The sequence below is a fragment of the Mobula hypostoma genome, chromosome 13, assembly GCF_963921235.1.
Source record: "Mobula hypostoma chromosome 13, sMobHyp1.1, whole genome shotgun sequence".
Classification (NCBI taxonomy): domain Eukaryota; kingdom Metazoa; phylum Chordata; class Chondrichthyes; order Myliobatiformes; family Myliobatidae; genus Mobula; species Mobula hypostoma.
In genome coordinates this window covers 90,339,699-90,350,352 of record NC_086109.1, presented here as the reverse complement: position 1 = coordinate 90,350,352, position 10,654 = coordinate 90,339,699, and the positions used below count along the sequence as shown (strand labels likewise).

The 10,654-nt window shown below is 43.6% G+C and overlaps 1 long non-coding RNA gene across 2 annotated transcripts; it reads right to left on the bottom strand.

Moving 5' to 3' along the window:
• Positions 1 to 139: 139 nt before the first annotated feature.
• On the bottom strand, positions 140 to 8,969 carry LOC134356007 (uncharacterized). Of its 2 annotated transcripts, none has more exons than XR_010020256.1 (3): positions 8,782 to 8,969; positions 7,292 to 7,326; positions 140 to 798 (listed from the first exon to the last, which is right to left on the bottom strand). It is a non-coding gene; the product is annotated as an uncharacterized LOC134356007 (long non-coding RNA). The 2 variants fall into 2 exon arrangements; XR_010020257.1 differs by lacking the exon at positions 8,782 to 8,969 and adding an exon at positions 8,559 to 8,664.
• Between the last annotated feature and the right edge of the window lie 1,685 nt (positions 8,970 to 10,654).

Here is a 10,654-nt window from a genome sequence, read left to right as displayed (position 1 = left end):
AGTGTGTGTGTGTGTTGTGTGTGTGTGTGTGTGTGTGTGTGTGTGTGTGTGTGTGTGTGTGTGTGTGTATATATAAGTCTGTGTACTTCTTGAGACACATGATCATTCAGGGAACGGAGGGATATAGGTTAGACTTGGTTTATTATTCTCATGTACCAAGGTACAGTGAAAAGCCTGTCCTGCATACTGTTCATACAGATCAAATCATTACACAGTGCATTGAGGTAGAACAAGGGAAAACAATGACAATGCAGAATGAAATGTAAAAACTGCCAAAGGAGTGCAGTGCGGGATCATCATGAGGTGGATTGTGAAGTCAAGAGTCCACCTAATTTACAAGAAGTCATTCCAAAGTCTGATAACAGTGGAATGGAAGCTCTCATTGAACCTGGTGGTACATGCTTTCTGGCTTTAGTGTCTCCTGTTTGGTTGGAGAGGGGAGAAGAGAGAATATTTAGGTAGCTGAGGTCTTTGATGATGTTGTTTGTGCTACTGAGGCAGTGAGAGGTGTAGTCCTTAGAGGGGAGACTAGTTCCTATGATGTGCTGAGCTGCATCCACACACTCTGTAGTTCCATGTGGTCACGTGCAGAGCAGTCGCTGTACCAAGCTGTTACACGTCCAGGTGGAATCATGTGCAGGCAGATGGGATTGGTTTAATTTGGCATCATGTCCAGCAGAGATATCGTGGGCAGAATGGCCTGACCCTGTGCTGTACTGTTTTGTGTTCCAACCGCAGCCAGTGGAAATGTGAATTAAATCAGACAATGCTGGAAACACTCGGCCGGTCAGGCAGCATCTGTGGAGAGAGGTACGGACAAATTAAATTTCATTTTGATAACCTTCGCCAGAATTAGGAAAAGTTAGAGATCAAGGTCGTTTTAAGTTGCAGGGAAGGGAGAGGGATGGAGGGAGCAAACAAAATATTTGTGGTAGGGCGGCGACCAGGAAAGCCTAAATGTCACAGCCAGCGTTGGTTCAGGCGGACAGAGGCTAGTGAAGGTTTGTTAACTGTGGAGCTGATCTGCATTCAGGGTTCAGACTTATTTATCAAATGTGCAGTGAAACATATAGTGAAACGCTGAACACCTATGCTCTGTCCGTCAGAGAAAGCAGGATCTCCCAGTGGCCACACATTCTAATTCCATGTCCCATTCCCATTCTGACATGTCTATCCACGGCCTCCTCTACTGTCAAGATGTAGCCATACTCAGGTTGGAGGAACAACACCTGATATTCCATCTGGGTAGCCTCCAACCTGATGGCATGAACACTGACTTCTCAAACTTCCACTTATGCCCCACCTCCCCCTCGTGCCCCGTCCAGTATTTATTTATTTATATACACACATTCTTTTTCCCTCTCTCCTTTTTCTCCCTCTGTCCCTCTCACTATACCCTTTGCCCATCCTCCTGTCCCATGATCCTCTCATATCCCCTTTGCCAATCACCTGTCCAGTTCTTGGCTCCATCCCTCCCCCTCCTGTCTTCTCCTATCATTTTGGATCTCTCCCTCCCCCTCCCACTTTCAAATCTCTTACTAGCTCTTCCTTCAGTTCGTCCTGACGAACGGTCTCGGCCCGAAACGTCGACTGTACCTCTTCCTAGAGATGCTGCCTGGCCTGCTGCGTTCACCAGCAACTTTGATGCGTGTTGAGCAAAATGCATCATTTGCTTTAACCACCAACACACCCAAGGGTGTAATAGGAGTAGCCCTCAAGTGTTGCCACACATTCCGGGGCCAACATAGTATGCCCACAATGCTCGGCAGTACAGCGCAGCGCAGAACACAATAAGCAACAAAACAACAACAGCAAAACAGGCCCCGTTTCTTCCTCCCATCCTCCCACCCACATACACAGTATTCCTATCCCAGGCCAGGACATCTTTGTTCTGATGCATGAAGGGGATATGAGTAGAAAGAAGTGAACAAGGACAGGGGAAAGGGAGATTGAGCAACCCTGGTGCTGTGAGATATAAAATATTGCAGCTGCCAGAATTCTGAAATAAAAGAGAATGCTGAAATTATTCATCAGTATCTCTGAAGAGAAATAAAATCTGAGTTAATGTTCCAAGGTGCTGTCCTCTAGTCAGCACTGGTTCAAACTTCAAGTTCTAATTTCAATTTAAACTTATTATCAAAATTCACATATGTCACCATATACAATCCTGAGGTTCATTTCCTTGCGGGCATACTCAATAAATCCAATAAGCATAATAGAAACTGTACCGCCGCCACAAAAATATACAAATTTCATGATATATGTGAGTGATGATAAACACGACAACGCACACAAAATGCTGGAGGAACTCAACAGGAACTCAAATGATCGATGTTTACTCTTTTCCATTGATGCTGCATGACCTGCTGAGTTCCTCCAGCATTTTTGTGTGTGTTGTTTGGACTTCCAGCATCTGCAGATTTTCTCGTCTTGGCGATAAACCCGGTTCTGATACGGGCCTCTATTATGGGGGCCGGAGAGGGGAATCATAGTTGGAAAAAAAGGAAAAGGGAACAGGATGTACCAGAGACAGTCTGTAATGATCAATAAGCCAATTGTTTGGGTCAAGTGACCTTGCTTGGTGTCTCAGAACCTGTGCCACCCCTGCCCCTGGCACTCCTTCTCTTCCACTGGCCCCACACCCCTCCCACGGTGCTTCACCATTGCCATTCCCAACATCCTTTGTTCCCGCCAAGTTTATAAACTTGCTCTCCGCTTCACATCGACAAGTATCTGCTTCAGGCCTTCACACAGTATTGTATGTTCGAAGAACAGATAATGTTGTAGATATTAAGCAGGTCAAAGGTGACCTGTGGAAGGTCACCGATGACATAGCTTTAAAATTAGAACCACAGATGCTCCCTGACCTACTAAGTTTTTCCAGCAGTTTCCTCTTACATTTGACCTCAAAGAATACACTGTGTCACATGCCTGTGTGTTAATCTCTATCCAATTGTCTTTTAATCGAATATTAGATAAACTATGTTCATCGCTTAATCCACTATAATCGTACAGCATCTGAAGACAGGTTTTACTACTGTATGTTTTCTCATTATCACTTAAGTACATCTCCACTTCTACTCCAGCTGGGGTTTCTGACCATTTAATCCCTCTCCATTCTCGAACAAATCCTGGAGGCATTTGCTCTGTGTTACTGCACTTGGTTCTTCCCTGTGGGAGACTGAATAATGCCGGTTTTTATGGTTGAACCTTGATATTAAAAGCCTGTGGGATATTCATCTATCATCATTGCAAATTGAGGTCTCTGCTTGGCTTAAATCAGGACAACATTAAAGGGTCTTCGGTTGGACAACAGCAGCAATCTATGTAGCTATCCAGCATTAACGTGTTCAATTCCCACCTCCATCTGCAAGCAGTTTTGTACATTCTCCCCTTGACTACGTGTGTTTCCTCCAGGTGCTCCAGTTTCTTTCTACACTCCAAACACAATGGGTTAGCAAAGTTATGAGCATGCTATCTTGGCACTGGAAGCACGCATGGCCTGCTCCCAGCATATGCTTAGACAGAAAAAGGAAATAATCTCTTGACATAGTTTAGCTTGGAAGCCTGTTCATCTCCTTAAATTTGGGCATTCCTCCGTCAATTGTGCCTACTTTCTTTTTGACACCTGTTTGCTTCATTTCTCTGCCTCCTCCACATATTCCCATTATAGTTTTCTCCCCAGTTCAAACCATTACTCATTTTTTTTGGCTGCAGCTCAACACATACCTCATCATTTTCATTCAGGGGTCATTCTTACATTGGCAGGAGGTCAACACATGTCACAACATGCCCACAGCACTCAGCTATCGCTCTCCATCCAACGTGTTTGCAGCTAAGTGACTTGGATTTTCTGCAAAGTATCAGCCTGGGTGCGTTGTGGTTCCAGCTGAGGTTTCTGAACTTGTTGCCTTGCCTTTAGCTGTCATTGTGTCAAAGAGCACTACAGCACAGAAGCAGAATCTTCGGCCCATCTGGTCGATGCCCAACCGTTATTCTGCCTCGTCCCATCAACCCACAACAGGACCATAGCCCTCCACGCCCCATCTATGTACTTATCTAAACCTCTCTTCAATGTTGCATTCGGACCCACGTCGTTGTACACTCGCACACCCTCTAGGTGAAGAAGTTCCCATAAATATTTCACCTTTCACTCTTAAACTATGATCTCAGTGGAAAAAGCCTGCTTACATTAATCTTATCTATACCCCTCATACTTCTGTATACTTCTAACAAATCTCCCCTCTTTCTCCTACACTCCAGGGAATAAAGTTCTAAACTTTCCAACCTTTCCCCATAACTTCAGGTCCTCAAGTCCCAGCAACATCCCTGTAAATCTTATTGAAATCTTTCCTACGGGTAGGTGACCAGAACTCCACACAATACTCCAAACTTAGCCTCACCAGTGCCTTATACCACTTCTACATCGATTTTTTATTTATTTAGAGATATAGCACAGTACAGGCCCTTCTGGTCCAACGAGTCTGTGCCGTCCATTTACACCCATATGACCAATTAACCCACTAACCCCATGCCTTTGGAATGTAGGAGGAAACCAGAGCACCCAGAGGAAACCCACACCATCATGGGGAGAATGTACACTTACAGACAACAGTGGAATTGAACCCAGGTCACTGGCACCCTGATTGGGTGTATTTAAAATTGGAGGTTGATAAGTTCCTGTTTAGGAAGGGACTCAAAGATTATGGGAAGAAGGCAAGAGAATGGGGTTGAGAGGGATAGAAACAAATGAGCCATATGGAATGGTGAAGCAGACTTAATGGGCTGAATGGCCTGATTCTGCTCCTGTGTCTTATGCTTTTATTATTTATTTTTTTGCTTGCACTCTCTTTTTTGCTGCTACTGACTTTTAGGATTTGCCCTGAAGCCTACTGATGCATACATAGCACAGTGTAATATTGCTCCCTTTATTGAGCAGTTGTCGAGGTACTTAGTGGAGATTAGGCTGTGTACTAATGAGTACCCTGCCACCACCGAGGCTTCGTCCCTAGGGCAGTGAGCTATTTACTGTTTACTATCTACCTGTGCTGAGCACTACATGCCCTTTGGATTATGTATTCTAAACTTACTTGTGGTAATATTTTGTTTTAATTGCTGTGTTTTACTGATGCACCATGGCTTGGAGGAGCATTGTTTTGCTTGGTTGTATATACGTATAGTCAGATGACAATAAATCTGAACTTGAACTTTATTTGTCATACGTATGTTGAAAATTTGAAACACAGAGTGAAGTGTGCTGTTTGCATTATGACGGGGTTCTGAATTACCCCCATGAACTGTGCTTTTGAAAAGAGAGAGTTGTTCAACGCAGACACCTTGTTAAAAAGCGAGAAAGAGAGAGGGAGGCAAAGACTGCTCAGAGTTTGTTTATATTTTCTACAAGGATACTGGCAGCTTCCAAGTTCTTACAGAGAGAGAGGGGAGGAGCTGCTTGATGGACAGCTAGTATTCGGTACGGTGAAATAAATAGAAGATCAGTTGTTAGACCTACAGACACATGGTTTTGGACACTGAATGAGCTTTGTTGTGCCTACAGAAAAAGTGGGTTTTGGAGGATCGATCAGTGGCTCTCGCAGTGTGAAAAGGGAATGATCGGTGGGGAGTTATTCGTGTGTCTGATCCTCGCCTGGGTTGATAATTCCACCACAGAAGAACGGTCCCCTTTGTTGTGGTCACAGTCGGTGACTTCTAAAGGATTTCGGAGGACAACGGGAAGATCGACAGCGTCAGCTCACCTGAAGACTCAAATCTCTCCCTCTCTCTCTCTCTATCACTACTCAACTCAATACCACGAACTGAACTGAACTTTACTGATCATCGTGAGACTATATCTATTTACCCCTAGACTTGAAGAAGCTTGGTTTTCATATATTTCCACACTTACTTATATATAATCATTGCTAACCTGTTTGATATATCTGATTTTATATTACTGTATTGAATAGTTACTAATAAATACCATTAGTTAATAGCAATACCAGACTCCAAAGTGTTTTCCATTTCTGCTGGATCTTTAACTGGTCATGGGGTATGTGACAGCATCAATGACCAACACAGTCCAAGGATGTGCTGGGGGCAGCCCACAAGTGTTACCATGATCCGACAACAACGTAGCATTCAAACAACTTACTGTTCCTGTCACTTTTCTGTCTGTCCCCCATTGTTTTGGCATTGGGATTCAACTTTAATGACTGGAGCCACCAGGGTTCCTGCCCTACCATGAACGTTGCACTGATTTATATGTATGCGTCGATATTGCAAGAGATAGGATGAGTGCATTCTCTCTCTTCATCAAACATCGATACTCCTTGATCAGGGTCACTTGTATGAAGGTCAAAGCAATGTTTCCAGGGAGAGGGCACAAAGCAAGGTACAGTGCGTTCTTGATACAAAATTCCACTCTCGCAGTTAACGTGAAAGCTCTAAACGTAATGTTAAGAAAGTTATTTCAAATTTCAGAATTTTGTGAAATACATAGTTCAATCACAATAACAGGTTAGTTGTCACCAGTAGCAAGACACTCTGGAGGAACTCAGTAAGTCAGGCAGCATCTATGGGGGGGGGCGGGGGGAATAAATAATCACTGTTTGAGCCGAGACCCTTCGTTTTGGCCCGATTCATTGACTGTTTATTCCTCACCATAGATGCTGCCTGATCTACTGAGTTCCTCCAACATTTTGTGTGTGTTACCTTGATAAATCTTTCCTGCATTCTTTCACTGATGACGCTAAGACAGATGACCCTGCTGATGCAGGAAATCCAGAGCAACGTAAACAAGGTGCTGGAGGAGCTCAGCAGGTCAGGCAGCAGGAATTACGGAAGCATGAGAGAAGAGCTGACCAAAGTTGATTGGAAGAGGACACTAGCAGGGTTGAGAGTGAATCAGCACTTGCTGGAATTGGGGTGGCACGGCAGCAAAGTGGCATAAACAGGGACATAAACAGTCAACATTTCAGGCACGATCCTTTGTCAGGCCTGGAAAGGAATGGGGATGAAGTCAGAAATAAGTGGGGAGAGGGGAAACAGTACAAGATGGAAGGTGACAGGTGAAACCAAGTGAGGGGGAATGTGGGTTGGTGGGGGGAGGGGAAATAAAGGGGAGGGAGGAGGAAGAAGTAATGGGCTGAAGAAGAAGGATTCAGATAGGAGAGGAAAGTAGACCATTGAAGAAAGGGAAAGAGGAGGGGAACCAGAGGGAGGTGATGGGCATCTGAGGAGAAGGGAAGGGAGAGGATAACCAGAATGCAGCAAGACTGGCAACACTTCTGACCTTATCAACTTTGTCTTTAATGATGTTCCAATAACCTGATTAAAACAAAATCATGAAATCATTGATTAAGTTGCAATTGTGGCAATCTAGAGTTTTATTTCTTTGTCAAACTGTTAACAACTTGCACTCCTGTTGATTTATTTTTGTTTGAATGAGGAGGAGGGTTATCTAATAAATTTTTTATTGCCCATTAAGTTGAAGCATGAATATTTTTGCTCCAAGAGAGCACAGAGCAATATTCTATTTCAGGACCCTGTATTGCAGAGATAGACATTATGCTTACGTGTTTCTAAATTTCCTCCCTTCCATGGACTCTGCCTACACATGTCAACAGATGAAATATTCATGGGGAACATGGGGGGAAATTCTTCACTAAGAGGTTGGTGAGGCTGTGGAACAAGCTGGTGGCGGAAATGGTGAATGAAGGTTCAATTGTGCCATTGAAGAGGAATTTGCATAAGTACATAGAAGAGAGGGGTATGGAGGGCTGTGGTCCAGGTGCTGGTTGATAGGACTAGGCAGAATAATGGCGCAGGCTAGATGGGTCAAAGGCCCTGTTTCTGTGCAGTAGTGCTCTATAACTCTGTGACCCTGACTTTTCACTGCCTCGGTAAAGCAACCTAATGGCATGAACATTAATCTCTTGAACTTCTGGTACTTACCGCCCTTCTCTGCTTCACCATTTCCTATTCCTGTTTCCCTCTTACAGCTTCTCCTCTTACCTGCTCATTGCCTCCCTCTTCCTTTTCTTCCATGGTCTTCTGTCCTCTCCTATCAGATTCCCCCTTCTCCAGCCCTTTAACTCTTTCACCTATCAACCTCCCAGCTCCTTACTTCACCCCTCCCCCTCTCCTGGTTTCACCTATCACCTACCACCTCGCACTTCTTCCTCCCTCCCCTACCCCTCCCACTTCTCAGTCTGACTCCTTCTCCCTTCCTTTCCAGTCCCGATGAAGGGTCTCAGCCTGAAATATTGATTGTTAACTCTTTTCCATAGATGCTGCCTGGCCTGCTGGGTTCCTCCAGCATTTTGTGAATGTTACTTGGCATTTCCAGCATCTGCAGACTTTCTCAAATTTGTAACGTAATCAAAGACCTCTCTCACCCCAGACGTTCTCTCTTATCTCTCCTCCCATCGGGCAGAAGATACAAAAGCCTGAAAGCTCGTACCAGTAGGATCACGGACAGTTTTTACCACGTTGTTATAACATTATTGTATGTCAATGATTTTTGTATGATAAAATGGACTCCCGACCTTGCAACCTACCTTGTTAAGGTCTTGCACATTATTGTCTGTGTGTATTGCACTTTATCTGTAACTGTAACTCTTCATTCTGCATTCTATAATTCCTTTTCCCTTGTATTACCCTGATGTACTGATGTGATGAAATAATCAGTACGGATAGCCTTTAAAGCAAAGTTTTTCACAGTAACTTGGTGCATGTGACGATAATAAACCCAATTCACCAATTTACCAATTTCAATCTTACCTTCCTTTCTTGGATATTTGGCTGTCCTAGTCTGTGTGTCTTGGGATTGGATGTCCACGAAAGCAGGAGGCAAGAGGGCAAGTTGGTCAGCATTCCCAAAGTTTGAGACTGGAGTTTGGGGTCCTGTCATCGGTTAGTAAAGGGTTCGATACTGAAGCCCTAAGTTCAATCAGTAGTCCGGAAATCGAAGACTGATGACTGAAGCCTGGAGAGTGGAGGCCAGTAGATGGAGGTCTGACCTTGTATGTGCATGGGTAGGAGGGAGGAACACAGTTTGTTTTGCTTGCTGTTTTGTTGTTTTGTGCGTTTCTGCCGAGAATTGTAGACATGCTATGCTGATGCAAGAATATGTAGGCTGTCCCCTGCACATCCTTATGTGTGTCGGTTGTTAATGCAAGCAATGTACATTTTCAATGTGCATTTGACAAGTAAAGGAATCTGAATTCAAATCAGTGTTGGGAAGCATTTTGCAAACATTAGATAGCCTTACACCCTTATCCTGGTGTCTATGTTTCAGGCAGTGAACTCTTAGAGGGCAGAGGGGAACTGCAGTAAGGTTCAAGGTTCAAGGTTACTGGTACATTTATTATCAAAGTATGTATGCAGTATACAATTCTGAGATTCCTCTTCTCCAGACAGACATGAACAAAGAAAACCATGGAAGCCATTCAAAAGAAAAATATCAACCACACCCCCCCCCCGGCACAAAAAACAACACCACAGCAAAGCCCGATTCTGTCATTAAAATATAAAAACCTGAAAACGCTGGTAATCAGAAATAAAAAAAACAACACTGGAAATATTTAACAGGTCAGGCAGAACCTGTGCTGAGAGGAAGAGGGATAACATTTGTGGTTAATGATATTTCATTCGAACTGATAAAAGATTATTGATGTGATTTGTTAACCTCGTTTCCCTCTCTGCAAATTCTGGCTGATCATGCGGGAATTACTGATCATATTCTTTGATGTGGTCAGTGCACCAACTATGCAGAAACAGCGGCAAACAAACAAACCTGTTAGTCATTTGAGAGGTGATATCCCTGCTGTTTTGCTGACAGTTTATCTCAATCTGAGGATCAGATATTCATAACCAATTTCCCAACCTCACCTTGTCATTGTTATGTGTAGTGTCGTATGATAAGGAAACTCTTGGCCATTTATCTGAGATTTTTCCATGCAATGGTTAATAAGATAAAGATTTAATCTCTATTTTAACTCTTCCAAGGGTTTTAATCATGTGTAAGCTCTTAAGTATGTGCCACATTTATAGTATGAGTCATCTTGTGGATAAGTTTGACAGCAGCCTGGACTTGCTATGGATATTTCTCAAATACCATCAGTTATAAAGCCATATTTACCATAAGACCATAAGACATAGGAGCAGAATTAGGCCATGCAGCCCATTGACTCCATCATAGATAATTTATTATCCCTCTCAACTTCATTCTCCTACGACCTCCCCATAACCTTTGATGCCCTGACTAATCAAGAAACTATCAACCTCCGCTTTAAATATACTCAATGACTTGGCCTTCACAGCTGTCCATGGCAATGAATTCCACAGATTCTTCACCTGCTGGCTAAAGAAATTCCCCCCTCATTTCTGTTCTAAATGAATGTCCCTCTATTCTGAGGCCGTGCCCTCCGGTCCTGGACTCCCCCATTTTAGGAAACATCCTTTCCACATCCACACCATTTAGGTCTTTCAATATTTCATAGGTTTCAATGAGGTCACCCTTCATTCTTTTAAACTCCAGCAGGTACAGACCTAGAGCCATCAAATGCTCCTCACGCATTAACATTTTCACTCCTGGAATCATTCTCGCGAACTCCTCTCCAATAGATAAGGGGTGTCCAAAACTACTCACAAT